Source organism: Clarias gariepinus, chromosome 20 (genome assembly GCF_024256425.1).
Source record: "Clarias gariepinus isolate MV-2021 ecotype Netherlands chromosome 20, CGAR_prim_01v2, whole genome shotgun sequence".
NCBI classification, from domain to species: domain Eukaryota; kingdom Metazoa; phylum Chordata; class Actinopteri; order Siluriformes; family Clariidae; genus Clarias; species Clarias gariepinus.
The window spans coordinates 21,447,349-21,470,653 of NC_071119.1; the positions used below are offsets into that span (position 1 = coordinate 21,447,349).

At 35.5% G+C, this 23,305-nt stretch overlaps 1 protein-coding gene across 3 annotated transcripts in view; it reads left to right on the top strand.

Annotated features, from left to right (window-relative positions):
• Positions 1 to 5,189: 5,189 nt before the first annotated feature.
• elavl2 (ELAV like neuron-specific RNA binding protein 2) overlaps positions 5,190 to 23,305 on the top strand; it is a 54,323-nt gene continuing 36,207 nt past the window's right edge. For 2 of the 3 annotated variants that reach the window (XM_053480380.1, XM_053480382.1), the window contains exon 1: positions 5,190 to 5,607. The gene's annotated coding sequence lies outside the window, so the exon portion shown is untranslated. Of the gene's footprint in view, positions 5,608 to 8,088; positions 8,170 to 23,305 lie in introns of those variants that run through there. The other variant, XM_053480381.1, reaches the window with a different exon arrangement.

Consider the following 23,305-nt stretch of genomic DNA (forward strand, 5'->3'; position numbering starts at 1 on the left):
CTTTGGCTTAGGGCAGTGATGACTCAATCTGTTAAGGCTGTGAGTTACTGATCAGAAGGGTGGGGATTCAAGCTCCAGCACTGCCTATTTGCCACTGTTGAGCCCTTGAGCAAGGCCCTTAACCCTGTCTGCTCCAGGGCTGCTGTATCCTGGCTGACCCTGCGCTCTGACTCCAGCTTCTTATCTGGCATATGCCAAAAAATCCTTTCATTGTGCAGTACAAGTACATGACAAATAACTGAATAATTATAATCATTTGGTCTCCAGGGGTATGAGTAAGCCTTGAATGCCCATGATCCTGTTACCAGTTTACTGCTGTATATTTGATAATCAGTGTTATTCAATTCACCTTGCAGTGGAGTAAGTATTATACTGTAGCTCACTTGATTTAAATTACAGCTGAACTACTGCTGTTATCGAAAATGAACCAAAACCTTCTGACAATCAGAATCCAGAACTGGTGTTATATGTGCTATAGTATACAGGAATGAATATACCTTTGTGTCTGTATGGATTTTCTACTCATGTTAGTATTATCCGTTCTTCGCTTTAATCCCAGCAATAACATGTGATGTCATTTCTCTATGTTGAAATGTCTATCAGGAGTAAGTCGAAGCTGCTGGATTCATGTTGCAAAATTGACGTTTTACTGCTCATGAGATCTGATAAAGAACCTGGGACGAGCGTTGAAACATGTTCAGTTGATGTAAAAAAAAACGCTGCGGTAACATTTCCATTTCCCAGCAGGCATGAATCAAGCCTTATCTTATCAAGCTACGTCAAAGAAAAGCCTCAGCTTATGAAAATATCTTTATCTGAGCATCATTTCTCACCTTGCTGTCTGAGATGTCACTGTGCAGCCAGGTAACGGTGCCTGAAAAGCAGTGTTTTACTGCAATTATGCCCATTATCTCGTCTTGCGGGGTGTCAGAGGCTGATTGTTGACACTCGTTCCTCCCCTGAGTGCGCGCTTCCTCTAATCACCTGTCTCGCATTCAGAGCATGCTAACACTGCTCTTGTCTGGATGCAGAGCATGATAGCGCATTAGTGCAACCGCTATTGACGTTTCACCTTTGTCGCTGAGGGGCGAAATGTGCCGAACGCGACTTGTGCTTTCAAAGATGGACGGGTCAAGTAGAGTCGACCTTCGACCCCTGAGAACGAGCCGTGAACTGGAATATGAGATAACAGCACACTTTGTATATGCATATGGTTGTGCAGGGACCGTTGACCCATGCATTGACCTGAAGAAAATCTAATTAGCACTTTATGGCTATTGCTGACAGATTAGGTTATATGAATTTGTATTACAAAATGCTATTTTTGGGGGGTTAGAATATAGGTCTATTCTGTACTTGTGTGTACAGTACAATATGTGCATGTGTGTGTGGTGACCTCTGTAACATGTCCTCGGAAACTCTATCTATTACAGTTTATATATCCTTTACAGTAACAAGTCCCTTGAAAGCCATCTCACTGATTCCTCTAACGATTCACCATGAAATATATAAATCCGATTTGCTCTCATAGGATAAGATTGAGGTATATTCTATGAAGAAGCATATGTGAAGTTTAATATGGTTATATTGAGCATTCAGCCAAATCACAATGACAAAAAAATAGGAAATATAGGGTTCTTACACAGCACTTCTCAACTCTCATTGGTCAGAATGGTTAATTATTTTCCTATAGCAAAAGTCTTGACAGTAGTATAGTATTAGTATTAGTATAGTATTAAAGGTCCCATATGTTACTATTTTTTTAACAAGTTAACACCAGTCTTAAAAGTGTGTTATTTAGTGTGTTAATCCAGTGCCATTTCTGTGTCGACTAATCCTGAGCCACACCCCTTTAGAAAACAGCAGAAATGACCAACAAGCTTCTAATCTATATGAGGTCACAATAGGGGACAAAATCTAATCGCCTTGTTTAAACTATTACCAGCAGCAAAATTCAAAAAGAACAAAAAGAACAAAAAGCAGAAAATAGGATTATGTTTGCACACACAATGGAAAGCCATCCAAATGTAAAAAAAAACAAAAAAAAAAAACATGCATAATGGGAGTCCTTCAATTCAAATCACAGGTTTATACAGTAATAACCTGCTAGTTCTAGTCAAATACTGTATATGTATGGATTTACAACAGTATGAAGTTGTTTAACAAATAAATGTTTTATGGCACCCTATAAGGAAACCTCTTTGTAACATTTATAGAAGGGAATTTTTTTCCTACTGTAATAATAGACACACAAAAAGGGAAATTTCTTCTATATCATTATACCTTTTAAACCATATTTACTGACTTCCTTTATTCATACGTGTGCATCGTCTTCATCACTCTAGCAGCAATAACGATGAAGATTTACACTCCAAGGTCACTTTCAACTCTATGCAGGCTTACTAACTACAGTATAGTATCTACATTTACATTTAGGCATTTGGCAGACGCTCTTATCCAGAGCGACTTACATTTTTATCTCATTACACATCTGAGCAGTTGAGGGCTAAGGGCCTTGCTCAAGGGCCCAACAGTGGCAACTTGGTGGTTCTGGGGTTTGAACCTGGGGTTTCAATCTGGGGTTTGAACCTGGGATCTGCCGAACCGTAGTCCAATGCCTTAACCACTGAGCTACCCCTGACCCATCTAGCATGCTAACTACTGTAGCTAGGAACATACTCTACAATACAAGTACCATTCTGCGATGTACAGATGATGGATTAATGACGGAATTAAGAAAAGTAACATATTTAAATATAAACAGATTTATCCACCATTTTGGTTGTGCGATGCATTGCGATTTGCAGAGTAAACCTGTTGTAGGACATCTTGCAGGAAATTTTACTCCCAGCACGAGAGGGTAAAGAGTAATCCAATGCTTTTCCCAGGACACATGAATCTACCACAGATCCCACCCAAACAAGTCCTAGAGGAATTTAACACACTCAGAGGAAAGAGCTATCCACCCTCTTCCACATACATGAGCTAACATGATTGGTTAATTTCTCTGCGATTGACTGAGGAGAGGGAGCTCATCTATGAAGCAAACTTCTGCCGTTTTAGCATGTTTTTCTGTCCTTATAATGAAATCATCAGATCGGAATAAAGAAATAATTGGCATTTACACATATGAAAATGTACTTACTTACCTGGAGTGTCAGACAAGTCATATATTTTTAAATCTGATTATGCATATAAAAGTACGCAGTAGAAACACATTTCAATAATTCAACCTTAAACTTTTCCATTTCCTACTTACCTGCTTAAGGTTGGAAAATGTCAACGCACCAAGAAAACTGATATTTGTATTATAATATTTGTATTATAATATTTGTAAAAAAAAAATAATTTTAAAGCTTTTACACTTATGTGCTCACTTACCTACAGTCATGCTGGAACAGGTGAATAAACACCAAATTCCACAGCCACAGTCTGGAAGAAGTTTAGAGCTTAGGCTATACCAGAGGGGGACTCCGGTATTGGTGAGATAGTCAGGTGTCCACAAAGAATATCTATACAGAATAAACAATATCTGTTGAGTCTGTGCGTGCATTGTTGGAGTAATTTGGATATATTGAGAAAATCTAAAAACTGTATCATGTTGCAGGGACACAAGATTGGTCTTTATTAAGCCATGTCACATGTTCCAAGGTGACAGATTTTAAACAATAATAAAAAATAAAAAAAATTATGGTCAGCGATAGTAAAATAGAGGCAAAAATGATATAGCACACTTTAGGCCATTTAAATTGTCACTAAAGCCTCTTCATTTTACAGTGCTACTTAAACATGTACTGTACATCACAAATTTATAGAAGAAAACACAGAAGGAAAAAAAGGGAAAAATAAAGAAATTAAGGAGAAAAAAGTAGAAAAAAGACAGAAAGATGAAGGAATTAATAAATGAATGAATGAAAGTATTTAAAAAATAGAGCAAGAAAATGGAAGATATAAAGTATAATGAAAGAAAGAATCAAGGAAAGAAAAAATAATTAAAATGATTCAATAAACAATTAAAAACAAAAATAAAAAAACTAATAAAGAAGGAAAGATATGCACATTTAAAAAAGTAAAAAAAGTAGATAGTAGAATGTAGATAGTAGAAAGAAATGCAGATTAAAAGAGAGAAAAAAGAAAAAAGAAGATTTTTTTAAATAATTGGTGAATGAAAATATAGTAATTAAATAAAGAAACAGAAGGAGGGAAAGTAAATAAATATATAAATAAATTAAAGCAAGTAAGAAAAATAAAGACAAAACAAAAAATAAGAAAAGATAGGAAAGAAAAAGAGAAAGAAATGAAGGAAATGGATTAATTAAAAAGGATAAAATAAACAATTAAAAGAAGAAAAATTTGAGATTTAAAAAAAGTAAATAAAAATAAAAGACAAAATAAAAGAAAGAAAAAAAAAATAGAAAGAAAAAAGAAAAATGAAAGAAGGAAAAATAGAACAAGAGATAGAAAGTAAAAAGGAAAGAAAGAAATGAATAGGTTGTTAAAAATTCATATAGAAACAATTAAAGAAGAAGAAAGACAGACTTAAGAAAAGTAAGAAAGAAAAAAGGAGAAAAAAGACAGACCGAAAGAAAGAATTCGAGAAAGTAAGAAACAATAGAAAAAGAAAGAAAGAATTAATAAACAATTGAAGAAGAAAAGAAAGTCAGATTCAAGGAAAGTAAGTAAGAAAGCAAAAAAAGGAAAATAGACAGTATTAGAGAAAGCCAAAAGGAAAAAAGAAAGATGATATTGAATGAATGAAAAAGAAATTATTAAAGAAGGACAGAAATAGACGGGAAGAAATTAGGAAAGAAAGAGAGAAAGGAGAAGAATTGAAGAAAAAAAGAAAGAGAAAAGAAAAGGTCACCCGTGCTCTACACCTCGCCTTGTTGCTTCCTTGTCATTTTTTTTTTTTTTCATTCATTATTTCAGTTCCGCAGGGTGGCGCCACACCCGGCGCGATGACTGATATAACTGGGAGCCAATCGCATTTTAGAGTGGGTGGGGTTACGGGTTGAGAAAGGCACGCGAGAGCCAATTGGATCCCGCGGTTTGAAATGATCACGGTGGAGGAGTGTACTTTGGTGTGTATGTGTGTGTATGGTGAAGTGTGTGCGTGCATGTGTGTGTGTGTGTGTGTGTATAAATGGCCGTGCAGCTCTCTCTCTCCTCCGCATGTTAGACTTTCTCCAGCGATGTGGCGTGTCGGTGCGGAGCAGCAGCACGCAGCTTGCTTTCTTTAACTCCTCCATCCTTCCATCCATCTCTTCATCCTTCTTTTCTTATTTTCCTTTTTTCCTTTTTTTGCGTTTCCCCCCTTTCCCCTGCTTGTGTCCCTTTATTTTGTGTTCAATAAACACTTCATTTGAATCATTTTTTGAGCCTTGGTTCTTAATTTGAATTCTTAACAATATTCCTTGTTTATTTATTTGTTTGTTGTTTATTTATTTCATGCTGCCGAGTTGCAGATAAAGAGAACGCGGATTGGTGCTCGTGCTCTGTGTGGCTTTATATTACTATTATTATCATTATTATTACTATCATTATTATTATTAATACTGGCTTTGAATTTCTCTCTGGACCTCGCCTAACTTTGCCTTTATTCACACGGTAAGCTCCGATTATTCATTGCTTATTTATTAATTAATCAATTCATTAATTCATTTACAGAACAGGCTCGTGCGTTTCTTTCTTTAAATGTGACCTGAGGTGTGTGCGCGTGTGTGTGCGCTCGCGCGTTTGTGCGTGGCTTTTTACAATGAAATATGACAGCTCGGGACCTGGAATAACCGTGCGCGCGCGTGTGTGTGTGCTGCGCTGATTGTGCATGCTGTGCGGCGCGTGCATCGTGTGAAAAGCGTGCATGCTGTATGCATGCATGATCAGTACCTGATATAACATAAACCCTTATACTAATACTACTATTATATATAATATGTTAAAATGGGATATTTATATTTATAATAGTATAGAATGTCACATTAATTATGATGATTATTATTAGCACTATTTTGGCATAAGAATGAGAACACAATGGCATGCAGAAGAGACGATAAAATAAGATAAGATGATTCCCTGAACCCCCGAAGCAGCTCAACCTAGAGGTCACCTCCATTTCATTTCATGCAATAAAGCGATTAAATAAACTGAACATTAGTCTATTTTCTTAGAAAGCATGGCATCTGTGGTGTTTATCTATCTGTCCATATCTACTTTCAAGCACCAATCTTTTTTATTTTATTTTATTTTATTTTTTTATCGTTTTATGGTCGAAGGAGTGTTCAATTCCTTTTTTTTAAAATTCTGCATCCCTTCTTAAGGCTCAATATAGAAGTTAAATAGATAAGCTGTTGTATTAAACATATGCTTACTCCATTAGGCAGATTTAAATAGTAACATGTGTGATGATAATGATGATTAATATTATTAATATTATTTACATGTATGATAAAGACACTAATATGTATAAAAATGTTTTATACTCTATAGTACTGTATAGTGAAATGATATGTTTGGGACTAAACGTTCATTATCTCCATGATATTTCACAGCATATATGATTAAATGCCATTTCAGGTCATGCAAAGTATAAAAGGGCGTCACGTTGGCTTCGCGGTTAGACTGTCAGGGTCTGTGTGCGCATGGAGTTGGCATGTGCTTGGTTGGTTTCATACAGATGCTCCAGTTTTCTCTCACAGTCCAAAGACATGAAGATTAGGCAAATTGGCGTTCCCAAATTGCTTGTAGAATGTGAATGCGCATGTGAATGTTGACTGAATATCCTACAACAGTCGGTAAAATGGGAATAAATACAATGGTAACCACTATTGGCCTTCATGGGCCCTAGTTGGATTATATATGCTTCTAAATGGATGGATGGAAACTGTAAAAGATTAGATTTCCCACAAATACATAATCTCATTATCATTATCTCATATATCAAATTATCCCGCCCACTTTTAAATTGCTTTATTTTTTATCATGACGAAGAAGAAATCTTATGCTGCGTTTTGATTGGCAGATCTAGGTGATTGTGTGTCACTTGATTGTCTAATTGAAAGGAATATTAATAATATTTTTTAAGAATGTCACAATAATTGCTATTATTAACACTATTTTGATGAGATGAGAACATTATAACATACACATGATAAGATAAGATGGTTCCCTGAACTCCTTTGGCAGCTCAAACCAGATGTCACCTCCATTTCATTGCAATAAAGCTATTTTGTATATGTTTAATACTCAATAGTGTTTGACTTAGATGAAGTATTTGTGATTTTAGGATTCATTATCTGCATATCATTTCACAGCATGTATACCATCACTGGTGATTAAGTATTATTTCAGATCATGCAAACAGAAAAGATTAGACTTCACAAAAATACATGATCTCATTATCGTATATATCGAATTTATTCACTTTATCCAATCAGGACAAAGAAGTACTCTGATCCTGTGTTCTGCTTGGCTTATCCTGATTGGCTAATTGAAAGAAATATTTTTAATATAAATTGTCACAATAATTAGTATCATTAATACTATTTTGGCATTGGAATGAGACATACAGATGGAAATAAACATTGGATAAGATGATTCCCTGAACCCCTGAGGCAGCTCAACCTAGAGGTCACCTCCATTTCATTGCAATAAAGCAATTTTCTTGGAAAGAATGTTTAAAGCTCTATAGTACTTGACTCAGATATTTGTGATTTCAGTATGTATTATCCCACTTCACAGCACATATAATATTATTGTTGATGAAAAGTGCCTTTTTAGGTCATACAAGCTCTAACAAATACATGATCTCATTATATTATTTTTGCTCCACTTTATCATTCCACATCAGCCAAACTTGAATTTAAGACGTTTTATTTCCCATCAAGCTTTAATCTAGTATTTGATTCGCAACACCTGAATCAGGAAGTATAATCATCACGGTGACTACTCATCCCGCCCACTTTTTAATTAATTTATCCAATCACGACAAAGAAGAACGCTGATCCAGCATTCTGATTAGTAGATCAGTGTAATAGTGTGTCTCTTGATTGGCTAATTGACATGCCAGTTTATTTAGGCTCGTCGGATTTTCGCGCCTCTGCTTTCACTCTGAGTGCGGCTTTGGAGTTGCTTTTAAACTAAAAGGAGAACTCTGCGTTTGGGTTAAGAAAGGTAAGAAAGTGGTTTTAGCGTCAGAAAACCTGTTCGTGTGTAATGCTGTGGTGTATAATTTAAAATGGCGTCTGTTTTTAAGTTTTTACGTTTGCTATGTAAAGCTAATAAAGATAACGCTGACCTTTATTTAGTTGAATAAATAATTTTAGCCCGGCTGGCTTTGTGTTTGGTGGAAATATTTTCAACTGAAAATGAGCATTTTTTTAAATTAAACATAGTTTCAAAATCGTTTATAGTCTCTTTACGCAAGGCACGTGCACAACGTAATTGATGACGTAATGACGTTCCACGTACTGCATAGTGCACTACGTACTGTATAGAATCCATTTTAATTTAGTTTTTTCACCTTACTATGATAAACATTGTCATCTACATGAATAGATATCACTAACACATCTATGTAGAATGACAAATAGCTTTTTTTTTAGTGCAAGTTACATCGTCAAGCGCTTGCAAGCAAATATGGTTACGGTTTCAGCGCTTTGCAGTTCTCGTCTCTGATTGGTCAGATTTTGGGACGCATGCGCAGAACTAATCATAGCGCGTTTCGACAAAACATCATACGCGCTGAGATGAATGCCGTATCGTTGCTATAACAACGGCTAAGTCATACGATGTACCTATTCTAGTGCTAATGTTTGTACACATGCTAATGAATTATAAAGACTCATAAGTGAGGTAATCAGTATCTACCTTTCCTTATTGCTTATATGCAATAAAATGATTTAATTTTCTTGTTTAGACTTTAATTTTCATTCTTTGTGCTTTAACTCTAGACAACCCTGCTATATAACTGTTTGGCTCACTTGCTAATGGTGTTAGGCTAACAAGTTAGCTAGCTTAGCATGGACAGCCTGTATCTAAAGGGTCATTCTGTCAGCACAGCCTCTGTTCAGTCTTGACATTTTATTTCCGCTGAAACATCACATCTTAAGGTTTTGCTCCTATTCTACCTCAGTTTTAATTTTAATGTTGGTTGCGCATCATACGTTTGAAATAATTTCTCTGCCCATTTAATATTGTAGAATGTTCAAGAAACAAGTTGCATCTTATGAGTCGTGTGTAATTCTAATGTTGGTTGCGCATCATATGTTTGAAATAATTTCTTTGCCCGTTTAATATTGTAGAATGTTCAGGAAACAAGTTGCATCTTTTGAGTCGTGTGGGTGTTTTTGTCCCTAAAAGTCGCCATACTTGAAGAAAGTGTAAGACTTTTTAGAAAAATTTAGCTTAGTTTGTTAGCATACTTGATGTTTTTCCTGGAATGAAGGCTCAAACTTTATTAAAAATGTTAACTTAAAAAGAAAATAAAAAACTTTCTGAAATGTTAAATGTTTGAAGCCTAAAATTAATGTTTGAGCTCAAATTTAGATTTATTTAGATTCTTTTTAAGTTTCAAAAGCTTTATAGTCTTCTATACGCTAATTAATCAATATTAACCAGTATTATCAATTTCCAAAACTATATTTTTTTTATCTGGAAAATTCAAGTAAATGTAGTAAAATTTGGAAGACATTAAACCTTTCCACCATCCTTGCTAACCGTTTTTGGTACCCATGGTGCTCTGTCTTTACTAAATCATGCACAAAATGTGAAAATTCCACAAAAACATGTAAACTCTCATCACTTTTCCCAACCGATGCGGTCAAGTTTTGATCGGCTTCCGTACGTACGCGCATCATAGCCAGCATACGCCTCGGCTCATTCGTTCATATGCAAAATGCTTAAAATTTCCGGTAAATTTTTGGTTCTTATTGCTAAAGTTCATGAGGAGGCGTGTTTGTACGGGGAGGTACAGCTGAACCAGTAATCTAGCTGTTTTTTTTCTTTAAAGTAGGTGTGGCTATACGAGTCATTTAACAGAGCCAATCAATGTAATGGTTACCATGTATAGTGTATAGACGGAAGAAACTAAAACAAAAAGGGTGAAACAGTGTGGATTACTCAAAAAAAAGTGGATTATGAAAACAATCTCCAAAAATCAATGGACAGATTTATTCTTTATGCAGGAAATTTAAAATAAATGGCAATAAATATTATTGAAATCCTAAATTGCTTATTTTTACGACTGCATATACAGAGATCTTAATCCTAACACAAACTTGAAAAATTTGTTGACCAGACATTCATTACTCATGGTCTGTATGATGGCCCTCTCGTAATCACATAGCTGAAGTTCTCTCTCACATAATAAACTTAATACATTAAGTATTATGTTATCAATAATATACAGTTGTATAAAGTATGTTAATTTCCTGCTACACATTATGTACAGACTTTCTGAATTCTTGTAGTTGCTTACCGTAAAGTGAAGGATGGGTTTACTGTATATTAAGATGCTCATAATGTGTAGTAGATGTTTCCTGTAATATATAAAACACTAATACGAGACTAATTTTAGTTCTGTGGCACTTAACCAATTGCATACTCTGTGTTAAATGCTCTGGTTTGATTGGTCAGATGATACGATCTCATGATCTGATGATGATCTGCCCTGTTTTTACGTTAATGTTAAGTCAGATTTTTGTCCTTTAGAATTCCCAATCCAATCTGGTTCGGGTCGCGTAGCCGTGTGTGAGATAAATGTCACACCATGTGACAGTGCAGGAGAGTAAATTAACGAAAACGATCTTTCCGCCGCTGCAGACTCGAGCGCTTCGTTACCGAGTTTCGCCATCATGGCTTTTAGAACGGAAAGTTGATTAAACTGAGTGTAATCAGCGTGCGCTTATTTCAGTCTGTTCATCATTGTGTCGGTGTCCTGGACTTTGTATTTCTGGGAAATGCAACACAATACACTGTAAAGGGTTCAACAGCACGGTGTGTATGTGTCCTTCTCTTTCAAGGGTTTGTTTCGGGGAAACTGGCATACTAAGATGAAGAAAAGTATAAGATCACAATTCATGAATGAGACAAGAAGTGAAAGTCAAGCTTCATTAAATGGACTCTTAAACCAAAGTAAATTGTAATTATATCCATTTTATTTTACTTTTACGTCTTAAGTAAAAATGAGCCACACTGTTTTTTTCTCTCTCTCTCCCAAATTTTCTCAATGTTCAGTGTTTTAGCTTGTATTAAAAAAACCCCACAAAGAGCTGAAGAAAGGTAGGCTAGCTACTTAACAAACCCACCTTTAACCTACTGTAGTATCATGGTGAAATTAACGCTCTGAATTAGAAGGCCAAGACATGCTATAGTTAGCATTAGTATTTATCCTGTTTGCCAAAAAGTAACTATCTTTTTTAAATGGTAGGTTTAAAAACCACACCTGAGCTGTAGTGTTTTTGCATAATCAGCTTGGAACCGTTTCTCATTGCGAAAGCAGTTAGATGTAAAATGCAAATCACCTGTACATGTTTTAGGACTGCTGTCAGAACGTTTCCGTCATACAGTAAATAGACCATTGCTGCTTCAATCAGGAAAGATAAAGGTGGATTTTAGCTAGCCATTTACCATGGCTTATCTGCTTCTCAGGAACATTGTGACCATCATGATTAAAAGACAAATCTGAAGAGTGGGATTTTAATTTTATTTTTTAAGTAGGAAAAAAAATGGAGTGGGCGTTTGTCCTTGCATGTATGTGCACTACTGTCCAGAATAATCCGAAGGTGAATCTTGCATAATAGTTTCTTTTTAAACGAGCAGTTTGTTTATAGACTCCAGGCTTATCGATTCGCTTGAATAAAATGGTGCAAAATTTAAATCTGTAAGAATCGGTCCTTGTTTAAAAAAAAAAAAAAAAAAATCTAATCGTGCCTCAGTAGAGCTGGGCGATATGATGACTAAATATTCACAATGTGCAAAGAAACGCGCTGTTTAAGCTTTAGGTTTTGTTTAAATTGTTCAGGCTCCTTTACAGTTTTCCATACCTTAAGTCTTTGGTTGTGCCGCTAGAATTGTTTAAACTAAATAAAGTGAAAGTGCGTCATTATGTAATCAGTTAATGATTAGTTATTGTATGTAATTTTTTATCAGGAAATATAAATACATTTTTTGGTTAAAACATGTTTTTCCTTTTTCATATTGGTTTTTTAGTGTATTACTTTTAAACAAGAGATCTAAACTAGATTTTTTTTCTGTAGTTCAAATAGTACTGTTTGTAAGTTTAACTATATACCGCTATTGATGAGCTGATTGTGTGAGACCTATAAACTTTTACGTTAAGTCTGACGTAGTGCTGCATAATTTAATAATTGAAAAATTGTAATTGTAACTTATTAACAGGTTGTTTAACGATATTTATCAATTCAATTAGACGTTTTACATTGACTATCTCTATTATTTCCCATACTATTTGCAGTTAAATAATCGCACAGATCCATAAATTGTAATTTAATTTTTTTTGATGTGATCAATTGTGCTTTGATTCTTTTAATGTTTGATGTTCCTGAAAGATGCCAAATGCCGCGCTTTTGTTCTTTATAATGTAATTAAGTGGTGTGTTTGATATTGCACTGTGCATTTGGCAAAAACGAACTTGGCAAATAATTTGCTTGTACCACACAGGATGCTGTGCTACTTGCTGGTATGTTATAATTTAGAGCGCCACCTGTAGAATGGTAGAGAATTTGCAACTTTTTACCACCACAAATGCAAACGTATTAAAACAGTAGGTGTAACAATACATGACTTGGCAGACAATCTTTATATTTATTTCATATGAACTTAATTTTGTTTTTAAATTGGTTTCCCCCTTCATCTCTAACTTATACCAGTATTAGCAATGAGTTCCTCACCCAACTTGATATCCCAGTAGTTGACTTTTTAAGTATATTTATTAAGGTTTTATGCTTGCTACTGTTTGGTGAAGAAAATGTATTTTTAATTTAATGGGTCTTGTGTAATCTGTGTGGCTGTGTTTTTGGAGCGGTGTGGTCTTGGCTTCTATAGGGGAGTGAAATTAGAACCATAGGTGCGTCTTGATTGGCCTGAAGTACACTGCACAGCCATGTTAAGTGTGATCCCTGTGGTTTGGAATGGGAACTGCTAACGGTGTAGGGACTGACTAAACAACGGGTCTTTACTTCCTTAGAAAAGAAAATGAAAAATTTTCCATCAGTCATTGCGACTCGCTGGTGCATCAAAAAAAGGAGATTTACATATTTACCATTTATTATCAAGGACGACATAATGACAATTTTAATCTAATCAAGTAAATCCTTATTATTCTATTGGCTAGTATTCTGTGAAAAATTAAATAAATAGATAAATATCTGTGCATTTTGTAAAACAATCAAATTATAAACAGTTTGAGTATGTATTTTATAGAAGTATGTTTTTCCCCATTCAATATTTCAATATTCAATAAAATAAATATTGAATATAAATATTCAATATTTAACGTCCGTTAGCAGCGTGCACGCATCACGAAAATAAACTACTGAACAAATTTTAACTGGGTTTTTCCAGCTTTAGGCCACACAGGCTTTGTTTCATCGCGGTCAGCCCAGGGGATCCAGGGGAAGAGAAGATATCCTACTTTGAAATTTAAATAAAAAAAAAAACCTCTTATCGTAACAATAGAAAATCGACCTTGAAAAATAAATCAGTTCATCTCCAAATTTAACGCTGTACATATTTGTATTTATTTTTTTAAATGTGCCTGAGTGTGCAATAAAATTCCACGTGAACGAAGTCGTGGGAACATCTAGTAGCAACATAAATAAACAAAATTAGCTACATGTGCAAACCGTAACAAACATGACACGGTTCAATATACATCTGTGACAAATTGAGTTAATGCAAATAAATTGTCCATTAGATGTAAATGCAGTAAACATTTCATGTTGTAGTAACAGCAGCAGCGAAGAAAAAGTTCTTCTGCAAAATGCAGGTTTGTGTTCGTGTATGTTTCAGTCCGGTCCCAAAGTATTAAGGAGTTGTACAGCATGTGAGAAGAAACTGTCGGTCTGTAGGTAGGGCCTGAATGTTTCGGTGTTTCTCCACCCCAGATGGGTGTGTGAGGGATGTGTACGATCAGGCACAAATGACAAGAGGTCTGTTACTATCACAAATTAATAAACGACCAGGGATCTGTTCTTTGTACGTCGCTTGACACATCCGAGATGAACTGGCACATCTCAGATGAGGTCATCGTGCTAATTACGATCTGGCTTTTTTGTTGTTTTTTTGAGCTTACCTGTTGTTGGTTACTATAGCTGGATTGAGTTGTCTAGGATTATTGCACGTTCGTGTGTTGGTTTGAAAGGCGTTATTGCATCGACAGTAGAAATACTGATCACTACCCCTTGGTTGACGAAATGGCACAAGAGCGGCTCAATTTTTTTTTTGGCCCCCCTGCAATGTTTTTTTGGAAATATCTCCATAACCACAAATGAGAGCCAAATTCTGATTGCAGAATTTGAATCTACATGAAAAAATACATGGATTTACCCAGTTTCATCTCCATATGACATAGCAAGTGAGTTATCAACGAAAAGAGGATTTCATAAAGGGGCGTGGCACGTCTCGAAGCGCGTCGAGGCCAAAAATCAAGATGGCTGCCATTTTTTTAATGAGAGTTGAGACAAAAAATTGGGGTTTTATTTTCATGGCAATACCAACAGTTGGTGAAAAAGTGGAACCCACTGGTTGATTTTGAGATGTAATCACCCAAATGTATATTTTTTCAAATACATGTATACTTTTATAGTGTTTATTTTATTTAAAAAAAATTGTTTCGTCCAAGTATTATATATAAATATTTATTTGCATATTCATGACAAACCCCTTAAAAATAAATGTCACAAAATAAACATTATACAAGGCTGTCTCGTGCCTAGGCTTCATTATAATAGTAATATCATATTTATTAATAATAAACCTATGAATTTATGTTCTAATATAATATTTGATAGCGATTGTGTGTGTATATATATATATACATGCAAGGTACTTTTCCTTTCTCACTTGAGTCAGTCCGCGTCAGTCGTGCTCTTTAACCAATCAGATGTCACCTCGCCATTTCAACCAATCACAACCCGCCAGGAGCGCAGCCTAAATCCTGTTTACATAAAAAAAAACCTGCTCACCTCTCTGGTCTCTTTCCCACTATTGTCTACAGTCTCTCTCTCTCTGGTCTCTTTCTCGCTACTATCTACAGTCTCTTTCTCGCTACTATCTACAGTCTCTTTCTCGCTACTATCTACAGTCTCTTTCTCGCTACTATCTACAGTCTCTTTCTCGCTACTATCTACAGTCTCTTTCTCGCTACTATCTACAGTCTCTTTCTCGCTACTATCTACAGTCTCTTTCTCGCTACTATCTACAGTCTCTTTCTCGCTACTATCTACAGTCTCTTTCTCGCTACTATCTACAGTCTCTTTCTCGCTACTATCTACAGTCTCTTTCTCGCTACTATCTACAGTCTCTTTCTCGCTACTATCTACAGTCTCTTTCTCGCTACTATCTACAGTCTCTTTCTCGCTACTATCTACAGTCTCTTTCTCGCTACTATCTACAGTCTCTTTCTCGCTACTATCTACAGTCTCTTTCTCGCTACTATCTACAGTCTCTTTCTCGCTACTATCTACAGTCTCTTTCTCGCTACTATCTACAGTCTCTTTCTCGCTACTATCTACAGTCTCTTTCTCGCTACTATCTACAGTCTCTTTCTCGCTACTATCTACAGTCTATCTCCCTGGTCTCTTTCCCACCATTGTCTACAGTCTATCTCTCTGGTCTCTTTCTTGCTACTATCTACAGTCTCTTTCTCTCTGGTCTCTTTCTCTGGTCTCTTTCTTGCTACTATCTACAGTCTCTTTCTCTCTGGTCTCTTTCTCTCTTGTCTCTTTCTTGCTACTATCTACAGTTTCTTTCTCTGGTCTCTTTCTTGCTACTATCTACAGTTTCTTTCTCTGGTCTCTTTCCCGCCATTGTCTACAGTCTCTTTCTCTCTGGTCTCTTTTTTGCTACTATCTACAGTCTATCTCTCTGGTCGCTTTCTTGCTACTATCTACAGTCTCTTTCTCTGGTCTCTCTACTATCTAGTCTCTCTCTACTGTCTACAGTCTCTCTCTGGTCTCTCCCTCTCTACTATCTACAGTCTCTCTCCCTCTCTTGTCTCTCCCTCTCTCTCCCTCTGTCCTGTCTACAGTCTCCCCCTCTCTCTGGTCTCTTTCCCTCTACTATCTACAGTCTCTCTCTGGTCTCTTTCTCTTTATCTACAGTCTCTTTTGTCTTCCTCTTTACTATCTACAGTCTTTTTCTTTCTCTGGTCTTTCCTTCTCTTCCTCTCTACAGTTTCTCTGGTCTCTCTCTCTGGTCTCTTCTTCTGTACAGTCTCTTTCTCTGGTCTCTTCTTTTGTACAGTCTTTTATCTCAGTTTGTAGTCTGTTTTACAGTTTCTTTTATCTACACTCTTTCCATCTCTACTATCTCTACTGTCTCTACTAGACTCTCACAGTCTGTACTCTCTCCATCTCTACTGCCAACAGTCATACTCTCTCCGTTCTCTCTTCCTCTATCTTAGTCATCTAGTCATACTCTCTATACTCCCTCCATCACTACTGTCTCCAGTTGTACATCGGCTCTAACTTTGCTGCATGGTGTAGAGTTTACGGCTTTGAGCTGTGCAGCGTTGTAGTTATTTTTAAAGGCTGTAACTGAATAGGGATCGGGATATCGGTCTGGATTTAATAAAAATTTTGATTATCCAGGTATCCCGCGTTTAAAAATATTGATTGTATACTGTATTTTTTAGTCCTAGTTGCGGTTTTATTTTAGCATTGTTTTATCAGGTTTACAACTGAACTGAACATGAGTAATTTATTGTAGCTTGTTCCTTAACATTTAAGCCCAATCCAACACACCTACCCCTCGCCCCTTCCCCTTGTCCCTTGAAACGAAGTGGAAAGGGGAAGGGTTACAATATTTCGCCTAAGAAATGGGACACCGCTACAACACTCTTATACGTCATCATGCGTATCCGTTCATTTACATGTACACATATGGCCTTAAGCAAAACAAACAATGCGTTATTAAATGCTCGGCAAACTGCCGTTCTACTAAACTTTCATATTTGTTTGTAGCATGCAGTAAAGTGTATATAACATAAAAATATATTTTTGTAATATCGTGCAATCGGTGCTATCCGCTAGCAAACTTGAGCGATTTTTCACGTGAACACGCCAAACGGAGGGGTAGGTTAGGGGAAATATCATCTTAATTGGAGCCTTAGCCCCTTAAAGCACTGGCACACTGTCTGTTTTTAGTTAAAAATAGATGAACTTAAGAAGATATAAAAAATAAAAGCTTTCATTAAAATAGATCAAAGATTAAAATAAACTTAAAAAAGACTTAAGAAACGGAGGGGTAGGGCTAAGTGTAGGGGTAAGGGGTAGAATTGGGATTGGGTCTTTTCACCTTAAAGCCACTACAAACTAACTTCCAACACAAGTTTAACATTTTAACTTCAGATTAAATAAAATAAAGCTACATCGTTACTGAGCAGCTCGTATCTCTGTCCTATCATTTGCCGTAATTATTATTTTTAACCAACTTTGCAGAAAGGAATGTGTGTGAATAGTTTAGTCACCCTGTTACCTGAACACTCCTTTATAAAGAAATAGTGACATTTTACTTTTTTTTTTCTTTGATCTTTCTTTCTCCCACTTTTTAGTTATCCTGCTTGTTATCTTGTTTTTTGTGTCATGACCGAAAGCTGAAGCGGGAAAGCGTTAGACTGGAAATCATCTCTGTGAACACAAAAAAACTCCCCTTTTTTTTTTTTTAATTCAAGTTTTAACCCACAGCTCATTCCTGTTAAAACAGTTTCTTTGTCTGTCCATGAGGTTTTACACACTTTTTATGTATCCTGGTGCGTGTTTAAAGATTTGTTGTGTTGAAGTGACTATAAAAACGAGGTGTACAAACTTGTGATGCATTATTGAGGATGAGCATTTAAGTTGTTTAAACCTTTCGAACACAGGAATCGAGAGAGAAAATGAGAGAGAGAGAGAAGAGCAGCGCTGTCCATTGTTCCTTAATATTTTAGTGTTAACTCATGAAAAGTTTTGTGTATATATTGGCATGAAAAAAGCCATAAAAAATTTGCGGAGTATATTTGTGGATTTTGCGGGGTGTCCATGTACAATTATGTTCTGTGGAAAAGTCCGCCAACGAATGAGGACACAAACTTTTTGGGGGTAAGCTTTTCCTTGTTCTCTTCCTCAAAATTGTATGAAAACAAAAAAAAAAAAAAACTTTTCAGTGTACTCAACCATTCCAAAATTCTTTCTCTCAGTCCTGCTTGTTGGTATCTCCAAACATTTAACTCCTGCTTCATCTGTCAAACACGCCGAGGTCAGAAATGATAGAAATCTGATTAATATGTTTTAATTAAATAAACTTGTTCATGGTGGTGATTTTTTTTTTTTTTTATTGAATCATGCATGTTGCACAGAAGAAGGAAAAAAACTGCTTAAAACGGTGACATGTTGGCAACTGGGAAGGATTTTTCTTCTGGAGGATTCCAGACAAGTTTTAAGTTCAGGAACCAAAGAGAATGAATAGTTTAATTGCGTCTGATCGCAACACGGCTTAATCTTTATACAAGGATTTTAAGACATTGAAGTTTTTCTTCTCAGGTCTTGCTTTACTTTTCCTGCTTCTTTTTCTTCCTCTTCATTTCTTGTTCTCAGTCACGTTTCTTCCATCTCATTAATTTTTCCCTTTCCCTTCTCTCCCCTCCTTGTTCTTCTTTCCTCAACCTCATTCTTCATTTCTTATTCTACCTCATTCCTCATCAGTCCCCCACTTTCTTCCTCTGTATTAATTCTTCCTCCTCTTAATCTTCCCCCCCTTTCATGTCCTTGTCCTTTATCTGTACCTGTATTTTATGTCTTTATAACGGATAAAGAATAGCGATGCGTGGTTTATCAAGTGATCACGCGGTTATTGCTTGTTTTAGTTAAGCTTTTATTCAATTAACGGGGGAAAAAATAAACACGACTAGCTTGCTCTGTGGCTTATTATTACTTATTTCGGAGTGATAAAATTTTTTATAGCTAAAATATTTAAATATAATAGTAACTAAATGCCGTCCTGATGCAGGTTTTTGGCAGATTATTTCCAAAACTCAATCATCCCACAGGCCTAGATTTTTATAAAAATTTTTTTTTTTTTTTTTTTAAAGTCAAATCAGCTCCTCCGTAGAGTTGATGCGTCCCGACAGCCGGAGCTGCACGGAGAAGCCGTTAACCCGCATGTTGCGCACGTGGGCGGGAAGATCACTTGGCATGTTCCTTCCCGGATTATTTTTGCCTCGCAGCTTGCTTTAACACCCGCAGCAATGGCAAGAAGTGTGACCGTTTTCAAGCTTTTGCTTTGGATCATGCAGGGTTTTAACCCTCAATTCACCAGATCAAGCTTTTAATTTTAAAAAGCTCTTCCACATCAGAGTGTTTGAAAGCCCTCGCCATCAAAAAAAATAAATAAAAAATTCCCCCTCCTCTCGCCGGGTTTTAGTTTGTGTGTGTGTGTGTTAACTCGTCTCCAAATCAGCCTTGTGATGCAAATTAGATTTTGGATTAAGTTGCTTACTTTGATTATATAAATTCAGAGTTACTCTGGCTAAGAGTTGTGTCGTTGCTCTAAACAGGAAACGCTGTTTAATTTTTGCTACGATGTAAAAAGCCAAGGAGACTCGAGACGGTTACTGGCAGAATAAATCAATCAAGTACCAGATCTAAGTTTTGACTCGTGCGTAGGTGTGAGCGTTTTTCGTTTCATTTATTAATTTTTTTTATGCTTTCTTTTCTACAGCGATTACAGACGACGCCTGAAAATAACCCGTCTGCTTTATTAGATAATATTAATAATAATAATAATAATAATAAGCTTACATCGGAAGTGATAATCATGGGTTTAATGAGTGACCGCCTCGACAGTGATCAGGGAACGATGGGGTCACACTTCGCTGTGTTTCGATGCCTCTTGCTCATCAACTTGTAGTTGAAGAGATGGTCACAATTTAACAAGCAGGAGTTTGTTTGATTTGGGTTCTACTATTTTATTGGAGACTTTAAACTTCGAAACTTACAGTATAAAATGCAGTGAAAAGCTTAAACAACCTTAAATGAAATTTCTTTACGATGGAATAAATTTTGCACAAAAGTACAACTTAAATTAATGATTTTTTTTCTTCAATAAAAGCAAAATAATTGTTTTTAAAAACAATGAAAACTATAAAGTTGTAGGTTAAAAATTTTGCAAAAAATTGACAAGTTACCAAAATAAAGTTTACAGACTATACAGAAAGAAATTTGTAAAAAAAAAAATGTCTAAGAATATAGAAGTGTAAAGATGTGCTGACAGCAGCGGTTCAGTAAGATTGAATTAATATTTAATAAATTTTTTAACTTGTGATCTTTCATTTTCTTTTAAGGTCTGTGAAGCAATGTTTACAAAAAAAAGTATATAAATCGCACAACTTTAGATTGATTAACATTTTATTTAAACATAAGTGCAAAAATGGTTCTCTATGAAACTTTATTCATTTATTTTGACGTATTGATACCGACACTGAAACGGCTCCGATTAAGCGTTAAACACAAGTAGAAGTGGTGCTTTGTTCAAAAGCTGTGTTTTTTGTGTGTTTTAACAGGGTAAACCTCCAGCAAGAAGAGCCGTTAGAAAACGTAAACTTAGAAATGTAGACCGTCTGATTGGGTAAAAGAGTACGATCTGTTAATTAACTGGCTTCATGCCTAGTTGTTTAGTTTATTTAAAATAAAACCTCTTCGTGTGTCTTAAACGCAAATGCATATCTCTGGTGTTGGACTCGCGTCACTTCCGGTGTGATCTGAAATGCGTTTCAGCTAAAATCCATCCAAGTTTAAAGGTTTGACTTAAAACGTTGAATTAAACTGAACATTGTTCACAAATAATGTTAGTCAGTGATTTTTAGAAAGGGGTTGAATGTTTGCTCTTCTGTTTCTGACGTGAAAATGTCGGCCATCTTGTGATAAGTGTTTGCTGCGAAGTCACTCACAATCCTGTTTTTTCCGTCATGACTGTTCGTTTACTATGAAGTCCTTCCACCTTCCTCAAACCAGTGTGTTTTACAGACTGTAATCCTAAAACTCTGAGGTGCGTCTTACACTCTCTCTCCATATATAAACTCCTCCTACACTCCAAACCCTCAGCATCTTGTCACTCAGACTAACAGCTATTTATACGTGATGTTTTGATCGCCGCGGTCTGATCTCCTTCCCCCCCCACCCGGTCTGCTGCACAACACTCACACACACACCAACTGCTGTTCCATTTGCTGCATGGCTGAATAAAGGCTTGTTGCATCATTTTTAAGAAATTGAATTAATCTGACCGATGCATGAATAGAAATACTCGGCGTATGATTAATTAGACAAAAAAAAAAGGTGGAAATAAAAGCACCAGAGACTGAACCGTTTAGAAGACTGTCGTTAACCTTGAGTCGGAAGAGATTATGTAAAGCGGCGTTGGTTTTAACCTGTTGTCTACTTTGCTTTTAGTTATATCGACAGTCATAAAAATAATTTGAAAACATATAAATTAGCTTACATTATTTTTGCTAGCAATCATAGAATCAATTATACAGAATATAATTCTCTATAAAGAAATGTACATTTAGCTTCAAAGATCATTTGTAACTACAGGTAATTAAGTAATATAATATATTTAAAAAATTAAATAAATAAAAAAATTCCACATTGCAGTGATAAAACCTTAGTTTTTTTCTTTTTTTAAATCATTTTTTTTTATCTAAGTCACTTAAATGCTTTATCACCTGAAGCATGTTTCTCTTATTTTATTTTTGTTTTATTTTAGGAATATAATTTTATATATATATATATATATATATTTTTTTTTAAGGCTGCTTAAAAATGTCACTTATTTAGATGCATCACCTTAAGCATGTTTCTCTCTATCAATTTCTTTATTTGGCCATGCACTAATAAAAACCCCAAATATCTTGGATTTTTTTTGCCTTCAGATTTACAGTATTCTTGCATTTTTTGCCCATGCATTTCTTAAAAACCATGAATATCTTCGAATATATATATTTTTCCTGATTATTTATTGATTTTTATAAAACGCCCAAATATCTTGGTTCCATTTTTTTTTCAGATTTATTTTATTAATTTATATATATATATATGTATATATATATATATATATATATATATATATATATATATAAATTTATTTTTTTATCTATTAATTTTTTGCTCATGCACTTGAAAAGCATGAGCAAATATATTTTTTTAGTTAGATTTTTCTTAAATTTTTTTTTAAAGCCACTGATCACTTTTAGACGCTTATCACCTGAAGCACATTTCGCTCTGACTTCATCTCTGTAAACTGGATAACGTATGTGTGTGTGGATAACCCGTATTTCAATACGTCATGTTCTATAAATGAGGTATCGTTCTTAAATCTTCATTATTTCCGCTTTTTATCTTGCGCTTTGTCTCAGCTGCGTTGCCATGTGGTTGCGCTGCACGACAAAAGATTATTTATTTATTAATTATTATTCTTTTTATTTATTTCATTCGTACATGTTACTCATCCCTAAAAACTTAACACAAACTTGCAATGCGGTCCATCAGGATGTCTCCTCACGTTCCTTTCTAATAAACGCCCGGCGGTTTGTTTGAGGCCTCGCCCCCGTGATGGCGCGCGACGTCCAGCGCTTGAGCAATGAAGGATCGATGCAGCTCCCTTTCAAGGTGTGAAGAAATAAGCCCACTTGTGTCCTTCACACCCCCTCGAAGGCCGAGATGGAATGTTATCCAACTGTTCGTCATTCATCCTTAGAAATAAAGCCTCCCTCAAGTAGGCCAGAACATTCCGTGTGGTATTTATTTATTTATTTATTTATTTATTTATTTATTCATTTGTTTTTATTAATTTATTTTGACCTGCTCCATCATTTGAAGTTACTCTGACCCAGGAGCATGTTGTGAGTTTATTATTAATCTATATTTGTTACACACTGCTAAAATCCACTGTGATAAAGCCCCAGGATGGTGAATTTCAGCTCAGAGGTCTGATTTAAAGGTACACGCTGTTTTCACATGGACGGTAAATATAATAAAAGTACACAATGTGTTTTGCAGTTTTAACTTAGGCATGGGGTAGGTCGAGAGGT